Here is a 12,973-nt window from a genome sequence, read left to right as displayed (position 1 = left end):
TCTCCTAACTTCACCTTTATAATATGTATGAAAGTGCCAATCACTCAGTTGTGTCCAACTCTTAGAGACCCCATGGATTATCACCTGCCAGGATCTTCTGTCCATGGAATTCTCCAGGCGAGAACACTGGAGTTAGTAGCCATTCCCTTCTCCAAGGGATCTTCCTGACTCAGGAATTGAACCCACGTCTCCTGCATTGCAGGCAGATTCTTTACCATCTGAGCCACCAGGAAAGCCCCTAAAATATGTATATAAATTCAAATATACATTTAAAATATTAGCTACAACATACTTCCCAGACTCAGTGGTTGTGGCAAATCCTTTACCTTTTTCACTCTATGTATTCTCTGATGACTTTAGTTCAGGTACTCAGCAACTGCAGTAAGTCCAGATTTGAAGAGAAGCTACAGAGATCTTTTTGTGTAAAAGAAACCCGAATTCTAACTCAGCAAAGATGATTCTTTGGGACAGTAGTCCACCATTTTTTGGTCTCCTGGCTTTCTGAATAAAGTCACTATTCCTTACCCCCCCAAAAAAAAAAAAATATTAGCTACAATGTTAAAATCACTTTATAATCATTACATAGATTGATTTAGCACAAAATCATTCTTTCTTACCTTTACCATAAAGAAGTAGTATATCTACCATATTTCAAAATTATTTACCTACCTCCACATATCCTCACCTGTCTCCATTTTTTGATTCCATTCATTAAAAAATTCTCCAGGAGAATCCAATTCAAAAATCTGAAGACAGATTTTTATCCCCATCAGGTAACTAAAGCCATTCTTTTCAAAGTCAACAACTTCAAATTCCCCAAAATATGTCAACTCAAATATTTGTTTTACTAGGTCTATTAATGATATTTGACATAGTTGATCACTGACTGCTTTCTTGACTTAGGCTCCAGAACATAAAATTTTTCTTGAATTTTTCCTGTCCTCTTTCTTATCTCATTGGTTGCTCCTTCTCAGTATCATTTGTTCAATTCCCTTCCTCTTCTCAACCTCTAAACATTGAATTTCTCCAGGAGTCTCATCATGTGTCCTCTTGCCTTCTCTATTTAGACTGAATTCCTTGATGATCTCATACAGTCCTAATGCTTTCAAATATCATCTGGGTTTTGAAAATTTATATATTAAAGCCATGAGCAATCCATTTAATTCCAGGCTTCTAGATCCAGTTGCCACTTTGATATCTAATAGGTATCTCAACCCTTACATGATGAATAACTAAAGTGTTGATTTCTACTCCCCCATTCCGGAACTTGTTATTCCTGCAATATTCCACATAAAGTTAAAGGCACTCGGTTTCTTAGGCTTAACCTTGGACATAATCCTTGATTTCTCTTTTTTCCTTACATCTTTCCCATTGGATTCCCATCAGTCCTATCTTCAAACTGTACCTAAAGGTCAAGGACACCATCTTTCACCTGAATCACTAGTAATAGCCTTCTGATTACCCTTCCTATCTCTGCCCTCTCTCTGTTATAGTCTTTTTTTCTATACAGCATTCAGAGTTATCCTTTTAAACCTAAGTCATATTGGGCTGATCCTCTGATCAAAACACCCCAATAAATTTGTGTTAGCTTCAAAGCATACTGCAAAATCTTTAACACTTCTCCCATCAAGTGGTAAGATATATGTCTTCTCACTTTGAGTTGGCTTATGTCTCTTTGATCAGTAGAGTACTGCAGAATGCTGCTCTGTGACTTCCAAAGGTAGGTCATGAAAGATTATGCAGCTTTCACCTTGTTCACTAGAATAGTTTCTCATAGCTCTGAGCTGCCATGTAAGAAACTCAACTGCATTGAGTTTGCTGTGCTATGGTTGAAGGTCTCAGCTCAGACTAGCCTTCCACTCATCCCCACTAAGGTGCCAAACATGTGAAGGAAGCTTTCATGGAACCTTCAAACCATTACATCTGCCAGGTGAATGCCAACAAGTGATGTTCATCAATGCCACATGGACCAGAAAAATCATTCAGCCAAGCCTCATTTGTGGTCCTGACCCAGAAAATCATAAAATATAGTTAAATGGTTGCTATTGTAAGTTGCTATTTGAATATTAATTGTTATGCAGATAAAGGAATATGCTTATCTTATTCAAATTAAAACTGATCTCTTTTCAAACTTAACATGATGAAAACTAAGCTCCATATCAACATCCTTAAGCCTGCTCCTCCATTAGGATTTCCTAACTTAGTTAATGCTAACTCCATTTTTTAAATCTCTTAACCCCAAAACGTGGAGTTATCCTTGATTCATTTTTCTTCCATATTCCTCCTAACATCTTACAGCAAATCTTTTGATTCTACCTTCATGTTATGTTCAGAATGTGACCGCTTCTCACCATTTCCAATGCTACCACACTGATCCAAGCCAATCATTTACCATCCATATTATTGCTATAGTCTCAACTCAAAGCCACCCCCAATTCTTTTCAATAAAAATCCGAAACATTAGTATTTATTTTGAAAACAATTAAGTTACAGTTATAATCTACTTCTTTATCTCCAAAGTTTACTGGAATTGTATTTTTCTTCAATCATCCTTCACTTCTCTTTCTGAAACCTTTGCAGAGCTGGTAGTATGTATGGCATGCTCAGCTCTGAGACTGGTTCATGCCTAGATATCTCTAGATCACACAAAGACATCTGTTGTTTTCCTCAAGATGAGCAGTACATTCAATGGCACTGCTTTAGACTTGATCATGAACAAACTATTGAATGAGGGTGGTGATATAGGAACTCTATTAGAATCTCCTGATGAGCCTTTTCAAAGTACACGCACGCACACACACACACACACACACACACACACACACAGTCACTCACTTAGGGAATGATAACTCTGAAGTGTACTCCTTTCCCCAACTTGGCCTCTTTCTAGATAAGAATTAACATTGTAGTATATAGAGAGAGTTGAAATCTATATAGAGCACTTCTGAATAACACAGCATATTTCCCTAGCTAAAATAAAATATTTTGAAGGGAAGTGACCAGGTAAATGATACAGATTGAGTACCCAGAAAAACTAGTAGAAAAAGACAAAATGCAGAGGACTACTAGAGAGAATGGCACCCCTGTTCTCTCATGGTCATACTGGACACTGCTGTAATTTACTTCTTACATTTTCATTTTACTTGAACTGTTTTAGAACACATACAAAAAGAACAAATATTACACAGAATACACACTGAATCTGTTATTTATCTCATATAACTTAGATGCAGTTGCAAATATTGCACTTGAGCATTTCATATAGCATTTCATAAAGAAACAAAACCAAAATCTAACTTCAGGTAGAGCTGACATGATAATTTTATGCCCCAAAGAAGATTTTTTTATGTGTCTTGCTTTGTTTTGCTTCTTTTGTAACATATATTTGAATAGGGGAAAATCAAGTTGAGGAAAAAGATCCAGGAAAGGGCAACGAATGATTCAGAAAATAATTTTAGAAAATAATTATTGGCATCTACTGGCCCTCTACAATGGGTTAAACTTGACATTAGTGTTTTTGTTCCCTGAGCTAATTGAGACTGCACTTTAAAAGTCACACTTGGTGTAATAAAGAATGAGGTCAAGTTGTGCTATGTCTGGGTGACATACAGCACAATACAATGTCTAGACTGTGGGGTCCTTAGGTCTGTGCGGAACTTTGGAAACTTTATTGAACATGAATAATTTCTATGTGCTTTTTGCATTAGGAACAGTTGTACTTTTGCATTTCCAAGTGATCTCTGTCCTCGAATAGCAATTTTTTCATACTTCAGAATATGCTGTTGCCCTCTCTCCTTATGTGTTTCCTGCACTATGAACTTTTTATGTCAACATGATGTATTTTACAAGTAAATAATTTAGGGGGAGTTGGGGAGGAGGAAGAATGGAGGGTTAACTGCTTACAAAAAACTGTGCCCTTGAGGTTTATTATCTATGGACCTTTTAGATAGAATTATATAGCCTTATATTCATTCACTGAGTGACCTAAAAAGAATCAGGTGAATACTAAAGGGCTTTTTCTTCAGATTTGTAACTATAAAAGTAAATTAAATTATATAAAAAATAAAAGAGAAAGACAAGTTTAATCAGATGTCTTCATTGACATCAAAACATATTCTAATAAGGCAAGTTCATATTATCCTTTTGAGAAATTAATATTTGTCATCACGTTATGAGTTTTTAGTTTCCAAGGCCAGCATACTCCTGAAGCAGTTATTTTATCCCATTAAGCTACTAAGACTACACCTCAGGGGACCTTGTATTCTGAATCTCTAGACTTTCCATAAACTTAACCTAAATCAAAGATTACAGCATGATTCTTCTTTTAATTATGCTTTTCCAAATAAAAATAGTTGCTAGTGAACAGAACTACTTATAAACATTAAAGAGCTCTATGGATCAAATTGCTTACAACTTGGAGTAAGATTTAATAAATGCACAGTTAAAATAAAATTAATACAATTAAAATCAAGTTGCTTTTGAAAATCTACTATGTGTTAGTATAATTGCCATTTGGTCTGATTATTGTTGTGCTGTCTGGTCTTAGTACAGTGGATAATTTATCATTGATTTAATTATGACCTACTAAGTTCCTACCATGTGCCATACACTGTTCTAGGAATTGGGATGCAAAGATTATGAAGTTATGTATCAAAACTTCAAAGTGCTCATAGTGCTAACTCAATAAAAAAAGATGAATGTTTAAATATTGGGAGTACGGGCTTCCCTCATGGCTCAATGGTAAAGAATCTGCTGGCCAAAGCAAGAGAGGTAGGTTTGATCCCTGGTTGCGGAACATCCCACATACTGTGGAGCAGGTAAGCCCGTGTGCCACAACGACTGAGCCTGTGTTCTAGAGCCTTGGAGCTGCAATTGCTGAGCCCATGTGCCACAGTTACTGAAGCCAGCATACCCTAGAGCCTGTGGTCAGCATCAAGAGGAGCCATTGCAATGACAAACCTGCGTACCACAACTAAAGAGTAGCCTCTGTTCCCTGCAACTAGAGAAAGCCCACACAGCAATGGAGACCCAGTACAGTCAAAAATAAATATATCAATACATAAAATTATTTTAAAAAATAATATTGGAGAAAGCACAATAAGTTCTTCAGTGGAACAGATTTGCATATGGACAGAATATCTCTAAAGATTCATAAGAAACTAGTTAAGTGGCTGTCCTTAAGCAGCTGGGGAAAGGGCAGGCAGTGAGAGAGACTCACTTTTCACTGTATATATTTTCCATTTTGGAACTTTGTATGAAGTACACTTATTATATGTTTAAACTATAAAATAATTGATTTAAAAGCATTTTTCAAATACTTGTACTTGCCATTCATAGTCCGATCTTATCAAAATGGGCTTGTTAAAGTGGCAGGTAACTTGAGATTTCAGTGACTGATTAAAATGCAGGTGAATAGGGCATTAAGTAGAGAGATATTGGTCTGGAATTCAGGAGAACCATTTCTGGGGAAGAGATATAGAAACCATTCAAGTGAATAAGATTAACCAAACTGAGATAAGGTATGGACCCACCAAAGAATGCTATATGGAGAGAAGTAGGAACCAGCAAAGCAATTTGAGAAACAGTATGGTGAATATGAAATTTACAGAAATAGGATGGAAACTAGGAGAGGGTAATAAGAAAGCAATGCGGAACAACAAAGGACAACACTCAAATATTGTTAAGGGATGAAAAAAAGAGCTGCTTGTAATAACAAGGAGGTTTTTGTTGTTGGGTTGTTAAAGTCATGTCTGATTCAGCAACTCCAAGGACTGCAGCACACCAGGCTTCCCTGTCCTTGACTATCTCCCGAAGTCTGCTCAGATTTATTGAGTTGGTGATGCTCTCTCACCATCTCATTCTTAGCCGCCCTCTTCTCCTTTTGACTTCAACCATTCCCAGCATCATTGTCTCTTTTTCAATAAGTCGGCTCTTCGCATCAGGTGGCCACAGTATTGGAACTTCAGCTTCAGCATCAGTCCTTTCAATGAATATCCAGGGTTGATTTCCTTTAGGATTGACTGGTTTGATCTCCTTGCTGTCCAAAGCACTCTCAAGAGTCTTCTCCATCACCACAATTTGAAAGCATTAATTCTTCAGCACTCAGCTTTCTTTATGGTCCAACTCTCACATCCATACATGACTACTGGAAAAACCATAGCTTTGACTATATGGACCTTTGTCAGCAAAGTGATGTCTTTACTTTTGAATAAGGTGTCTAGGTTATTTATAGCTTTCCTTCCAAGGATCAAGCATCTTTTAATTTCATGGCTGCAGTCACTGCAGTGATTTTGGAGCCCCCAAAATAAAATCTGTCACTATTTCCACTTTTCCCCCTTCTATTTGCCACAAAGTGATGGGACTGGATGCCGTGGTCTTAATTTTTTGACTGTTGAGTTTTAAGCCAGCTTTTTCACTCTCTTGTTTCACCTTCATCAAGAGGCTCTTTAGTTCCTCTTAACTTTCTGCCATTGGACTGGTATCATCTGCATATCTGAGGTTGTTGGTATTTCTCCCAGTAATCTTAATTCCAGTTTGTATTTCATCCAGCCTGGCATTTTGCATGATGTACTCTGCATATAAGTTAAATAAATGGGGTGACAATATACAGCCTTGACATACTCCTTTCCCAATTTTGAACCAGTTCATTGTTCCTTGTCCAGTTATAACTGTTGCTTCTTGACATGCATACAGGTTTCTGAGAAGATAGATAATGTGATCTGGTATACCCATATCTTTAAGAATTTTCCACAGTTTGTTGTGATCCACACAAAGGCTTTAGCATAGTCAATGAAGGAGAAGTAGATGTTTTTCTGAAATTCTCTTCCTTTCTCTGTGATCCAGTGAATGTTGGCAATTTGATCTCTGGTTCCTCTGCCTTTTCTAAACCCAGCTTGTACATCTAGAAGTTCTCCATTCATATACTGTTGTAAGCTAGCTTGAAGGATTTTTAGCATAACCTTACTAGCATGTGAAATGAGCACAATTATATGGTAGTATGAACATTCTTTGCCACTGCTCTTCTTTGGGATTAGAATGAAACCTATCCTTTCCAGTCCTGTGGCCACTGTTGAGTTTTCCAAATTTGCTGACATATTGAGTACAGAACTTTAACAGCATTATCTTTTGGATTTGAAATAGCTCAGCTGGAATTCCATCACTTCCAGTAATTTTGTTTGCAGTAATGCTTCCCAAGGTTAGACTATTTAGTAGAGTACTTTCAGTGGTATCCTTAAAGAGACAAGCAGATTGGAATGGCTAGGGGAATGTGGCTATAACACATAGAGAAATCTCTTTTGAAAGATTAGCTATATAAAGAAAAATATTACTAGCTTGAGAAGTTATTTTTTATATTTTTAATTGAAGTGTAGGTGATATACAATGCTATATTCGTTACAACATAATGATTTTATATTTTTATAGATTATACTGAATATAAAGTTATTATAAAATATTGACTATATCCACTGTGCTGTTCATTACATCCTTGAATCTTATTTATTTTATACCTAGTAGTCCATACTTCTTAATATCCTTTTTTATCTTGCTGCTCCCCCCATTCCTGTCTCCACTGATAATCATTAGGTTGTTCTCTGTATCTGTGAGTCTGTTTCTGTTTTGTTATGTTCATTCATTTGTTTCATTTTCCACATATAAGTGAAAAAGAGTATTTGTCCTTGTCTGACTTACTTCATTAAGCATGATATCCTGCACACCCATCCATGTTGTTGCAAATGGCCAGTTTCATTCCTTTTTGTGGCTAATATTCCACTGTGCATATATATACTACATCTGCTTTATCCATTCATTAGCTGATGGACATTTAAGTTGCTTACATATCTTGGTTATTTTAAATAATGCTTCTGTGAACAATGGGGTGTATATATCTTTTCAAATTAGTATTTTCATTTTCTTTGGAATGTACAAATTTACATTCCCACCAACAGTATCTTAAGGTTCCTTTTTTTCCGTAGTATCATCAATATTTATCATTCGTAGTCTTCTTAACAACAATAATTCTGACAGGTGTGAGGTGATATCTCATTCTGGTTTTTATTTGCATTTATCCCTTCCTTTAATTTCTTATTTCTGGAGTGGGTTGCCATCTCCTTCTCCAGGGGATCTCCTCAACCCAGGGATTGAATCTGGGTCTCCTGTACTGCAGGCAGATTCTTTATGGACTGAGCCACCAGGGAAGTCCAAGGTAGCTTCAGTGTTGATGAAATCTTAGCTTTTGCTTGTCTGAGAAGCTCTTTGTCACTCCTTCAGTTCTGAATGGTGACCTTGCTGGATAGAGGATTTTATGTCATAGATATTTTTCCTGTCAGCACATGATGAATATACCATGCCACTCCCTTTGGGCCTGCAGAATTTCTGCTGAAAAATAAGCTGATAATCTTGTTCATGGTTTCCTTGTATGTAATAAACACTTTGTTTTTTTTCTTGCTGCCCTTAGAATTTTCTCTTTACCTTTTGTCATTTTAATTATAATATATATTGGTGTGGGTCTTGTTGGAGTCATCTTGTGCTTCCTGTATCTGATTTATATTTTCTTCTTCAGGTTCTGAAAGTTTTCAGCCATAATTTCATCAAATTTTACACCCCTTTGTCTCTCTCTTCACCTTCTGGGACTCCCTATAATACACATTTATTATTCTTGATGTTGTCCCAGAGGCCAAATAAACTATTTCTATTTTTTTTAATTTGTTTAACTTTGTGATGTTCTGATTATTTGATTTCCCTTGCTTTACTTTTCAGATCACTTATGTGTGCTTACATATCACCTAATCTACTATTAATTCCCTCTAGTGTATTTTTCATTTCAGTTATTGTATTCTTAAGCTCTGACTTTTTAATATTTTATACTTTCCAGTTCTTTATTAAAATTCTCCATGTGTTCCTCTGTTCTTTCCCCCAGTTCAGTTAGAATTCTTATCACAATTGTTTTGAACTCTTTATTGGGTATATTATTTATCTCTGTTTCAGTAGCATTTCAATAGGGCTTTTTTTCTTCTTCTTTCATTTTAAACACATTCCTCTGTCTTCTTATTTTGTTTAACCCACTATTCTTCCTTCCTCTGTGAAATTAAGTGAAACAGTTACTTAACCCAGACTTGAAGGGAAAAGACTTCTAAAATTCAACTTGTTATAAGTCCTACTATTTTCCTCACTTTCCAAGATTACAGGGACCCCTTGACCACAGGAGTTATCTGCTTCTATGCTTCACTATGTATACCATCGCCTTTAGGTGCTGCTATGGAATATGGTTTTGGTCTATGCAGTCTGTGGGATTTACCATACTTTGTCCCATTCCCAATTTCCAGGCGTCTCTCATTCAGCTTGTCCAGCCTATATCAGTTAGATTTTGCAGTATATCAAATCAGCCCAAAATCTAGTGGCTTAACACAACAGCCATTTTATGTAGCTCCAGGTTTTGTGGGACAGCTGGATAATATTTCACATTCATTTGTTTTTATCTTTGCTGAGCTCTATCACATATCTGTGATCACCTAGTTGGTCAGTTAATTAGTGTTTGATCTAAAATGACCTCATTCACATGTATGATAGTTGACAAGCTACTGCTTAAAGCATACCATATTTTTTTCAATGCAGTTTCTTCATTTCCAGAAGTATAGTTCAGGATTTTTCACGGTAATGTTAAAACATATCTCTATTACATGTGATTTTCTATTTGGCAGCAAGAAAGCCAGCCCTAATGCAACAGTACTTTTTCACGTTTCTGCTTATGTCATTGTTGCTAGCTTACCACTGGTTCATAGGAGGCACACTGGTCATCACACATTCAAGGGGTTGGGAAATAGCTTCACCGTTTAACTTAGGAGTTGCAATTTTTGCATATATTATTACAATTGGCCACAGAGTCATCAATGGCGATCCTTCTTTCTTCATCAGTGAAACTGTATAAGAAAAATCTATTTTAAACATTTGAACAGATAAGACCAATAAGGTGGTTCTCACTCTCCCCTTGGTTCCCGGTAAAGAGCAGCTCGCATAACTCCCTGGGAGGGGCAATCAGTCAGCATTTCCAATCCCCTAAAACTCCAACTTGAAGATGCTGAATTCCTGGAGGGTACAGCTGAGAGGTCATGGGCTCCCTTCATTCAACCAGCCTTTAACATAGGATGAAGTATTCCATGTGTGGCAGGTTGAAAATATTGGGGCCCTAATCTCCCTTGATCCGTCTCACATGTTAGGCAGAGATTACTTGCCAGGAGAGGCAAGCCAAAAAGACAGCAAGCTACCACCCAGCCCAGTGTGCAGGGTAGTGCCTCAGAGATTTTCCTAAAGGGGAGAATCGTTCCATAAGGAAAGAGGGCTCTGAAGCTTTATCCAAAGGAGAAATTCAAACCTCAAGGGCATTCTCAAAAACAATAGCTTCTCTTGATTAGGAGCAGCAAGCCAAAAGTAGGCGAACTATTTTGCCAAAAAGACTAGGGGAATAAAACAATCAAGAAGAGCCCACCTGGATAAGAAAAAAACTTCAAAGATTAGCCTTAAAACTTGGATCTGTACAAAGTTAGTTGTATCAGATCACTGAGGAAATTTAGTTCTGGGGCATTGTCAAATACAACAGAGAAGAAATCAGACAGTAATCAGTGCAATCTAATAAGTTTAGTATAATACCAAATGAAGTAGCTTGTTTAAAAGAGAGATCAGAGAGATCTGTTTCAAAGAGGAAGAAAGTTTGGATAAAATCACCGTCATACCAGTATGCCTGTGCACTCCTGCCAAGGAGCAATACCAAAGACACGGCACTCTGGGTAAAGAGACTTTACTAAAGTAACAGCTGAATCAGGAAACATATAAACAGAGAACAACAAAAATAAGCCCTGGAAATGAGGGAGAGAAACAACTACCCAGTTTTGCTGCAACACATTCAATATTACCAAAATGCCTAGTGTTCAAACAAAACTACAGGAGACATCCATAGAAACAGTAAAGTGTAACGCATACACTGGAAAAAAAAAAAAGGCAGGCAACAAAAACTGCCCATGAAGGGGGCTGGATGTCAAATATAACAAACAAAAACTTCATAGTAACCTTTATTAATATGTTCAAACACCTAAAGGGGATTGTGGGTAAAGAGGGAAAGAAAAGTATGAAGAAACTGTCTCATCAAATACAGAATATCAGTAAAGAGAAATTAGTGTTGTTGTTTACTCACTAAGTCACATCCAACCCTTTTGTGACGCCATGGACTATAGCCTGTCAGCTCCTCTGTCCACAGGATTTCCCAGGCAAGAATACTGGAGTGGGTTGCCATTTCCTTACCCAGGGATCTTCCTGATATATGCTTTCTGATATATGACACCAAAAACACAAATAACAAAGAAAAAGATATATGAATTTGACTTAAAAACTTTTACACACTAAAGGACACTATCAAGAAAATGAAAAGGCAACCCACAGAGTGAAATAAAATCTTTCCGAAGCATATATCTGATAAGGATTTAGTATTTAGAATATATAAAGTACTCTTACATCTCAACAATAAAGACAAATAATCCAATAATAAAACACAGGCAAAAGATCAGAATAAACTTTTCTCCAAAAAAGACAAACAAATGGAGAATGAGTACATCAAAAGATGCTCAACATCAATAGTCATTAGGGAAATGCAAATGAAAACCAAAGTGAGACACACTGCTTACCAACTGATACGGTTATCATTAAAACATGGACAATAATAATTGTGGTGAGGATGCAAAAAAATTGGAATCTTTTTAATATACTGCTGAAAAGAATGTAAAATGGTACAGCCACTGTAGAAATTATTTTGGAATATCCTCAAATAAAACATAGAATTACGAAATGACCCAGAAATTCTATTGTTAGGTATATTCCCAATAGTAATGAAAATACATGTCCTCACAAAAATATGTACAGGAATGTGCACAGCAGCATTACTTGCAGTAACCAAAAAGTGGAAATAATTCAAAAGTCCATCAACTGATGAATGGATAAACAAAATGTTATATTTCAATACAATGGGACATTTTTCAGCCACATAGAGGAATGAAGTACTCTTTCATGCTATGGTTGAACCTACAAAACACTCTCAATTAAATAAGCCAGACACAAAAGGACACACATTGTACAGTTTCACTTATACGAAATGTCCAAAATAAGCAAATCCATAGCAATAGAAATAAGATTAGTAGTTGTAAGGAGTTGGGTGGAAGTAGCAACTAGGAGTGATGGCTAATAGGTAAAGGGTTTCTTTTTGCAGAGATGAAAATGTTCTAGAATGAAATAGTGGTGATGTTTGCACAACCTTGTAAATATACTGAAAACCACTGAATTGAACACTTTAAAAAAGTAACTTGTATATGATGGGAAGGATAATTATATCTCAATAAAAATTGCAAAAATCCAGACTCCTTCAGGTAACGATTTCTTTTATATCAAAGTAGAAAAAATTATGTGATTTTAGTTTAGTTTGCTTAATAGACATAGAGCAAAGGGAAAAATAAATCAAAAGGGAAAGTTGTTTGAAGATCCTGTTCCAATAGACTGTTTTCTTTTAAAGTAGACTTCCTCTAACCATAACTTTGTTTTTAAGTTCTATGACTCTTATTTATTTTTTTATAATGGGTAATCACTTCCATCTCAACAACAATATGATTACAGAGCTTTCATGAAATCTTTCTATACTTCATCATTGTTATTATGTTTTTAAAATGTCAGTCTTTTTAAAAGGATGGTGGTTTTTAATAACTTTACCATTTACTTGGGAATAATGAATCTAATAAGATGGGTCATTCTCTGAATATGCAAACATGGTTATCTTCATATTCATTTTCACACGCCTTTTCAAATGAAAGAATTATTCCCTGATCAGTTTAATTACTATATTTCAAACTTGAGAGAATATTATCCATTTTATATTCAGATCAGGACTGAGTTGTTCAATTTATATGCAGAAAATAACTAGGTTTCTGAATATTCTGGA

Source organism: Bos taurus, chromosome X (genome assembly GCF_002263795.3).
Source record: "Bos taurus isolate L1 Dominette 01449 registration number 42190680 breed Hereford chromosome X, ARS-UCD2.0, whole genome shotgun sequence".
NCBI classification, from domain to species: Eukaryota; Metazoa; Chordata; class Mammalia; order Artiodactyla; family Bovidae; genus Bos; species Bos taurus.
Note: the sequence above shows the minus strand (reverse complement) of the source record.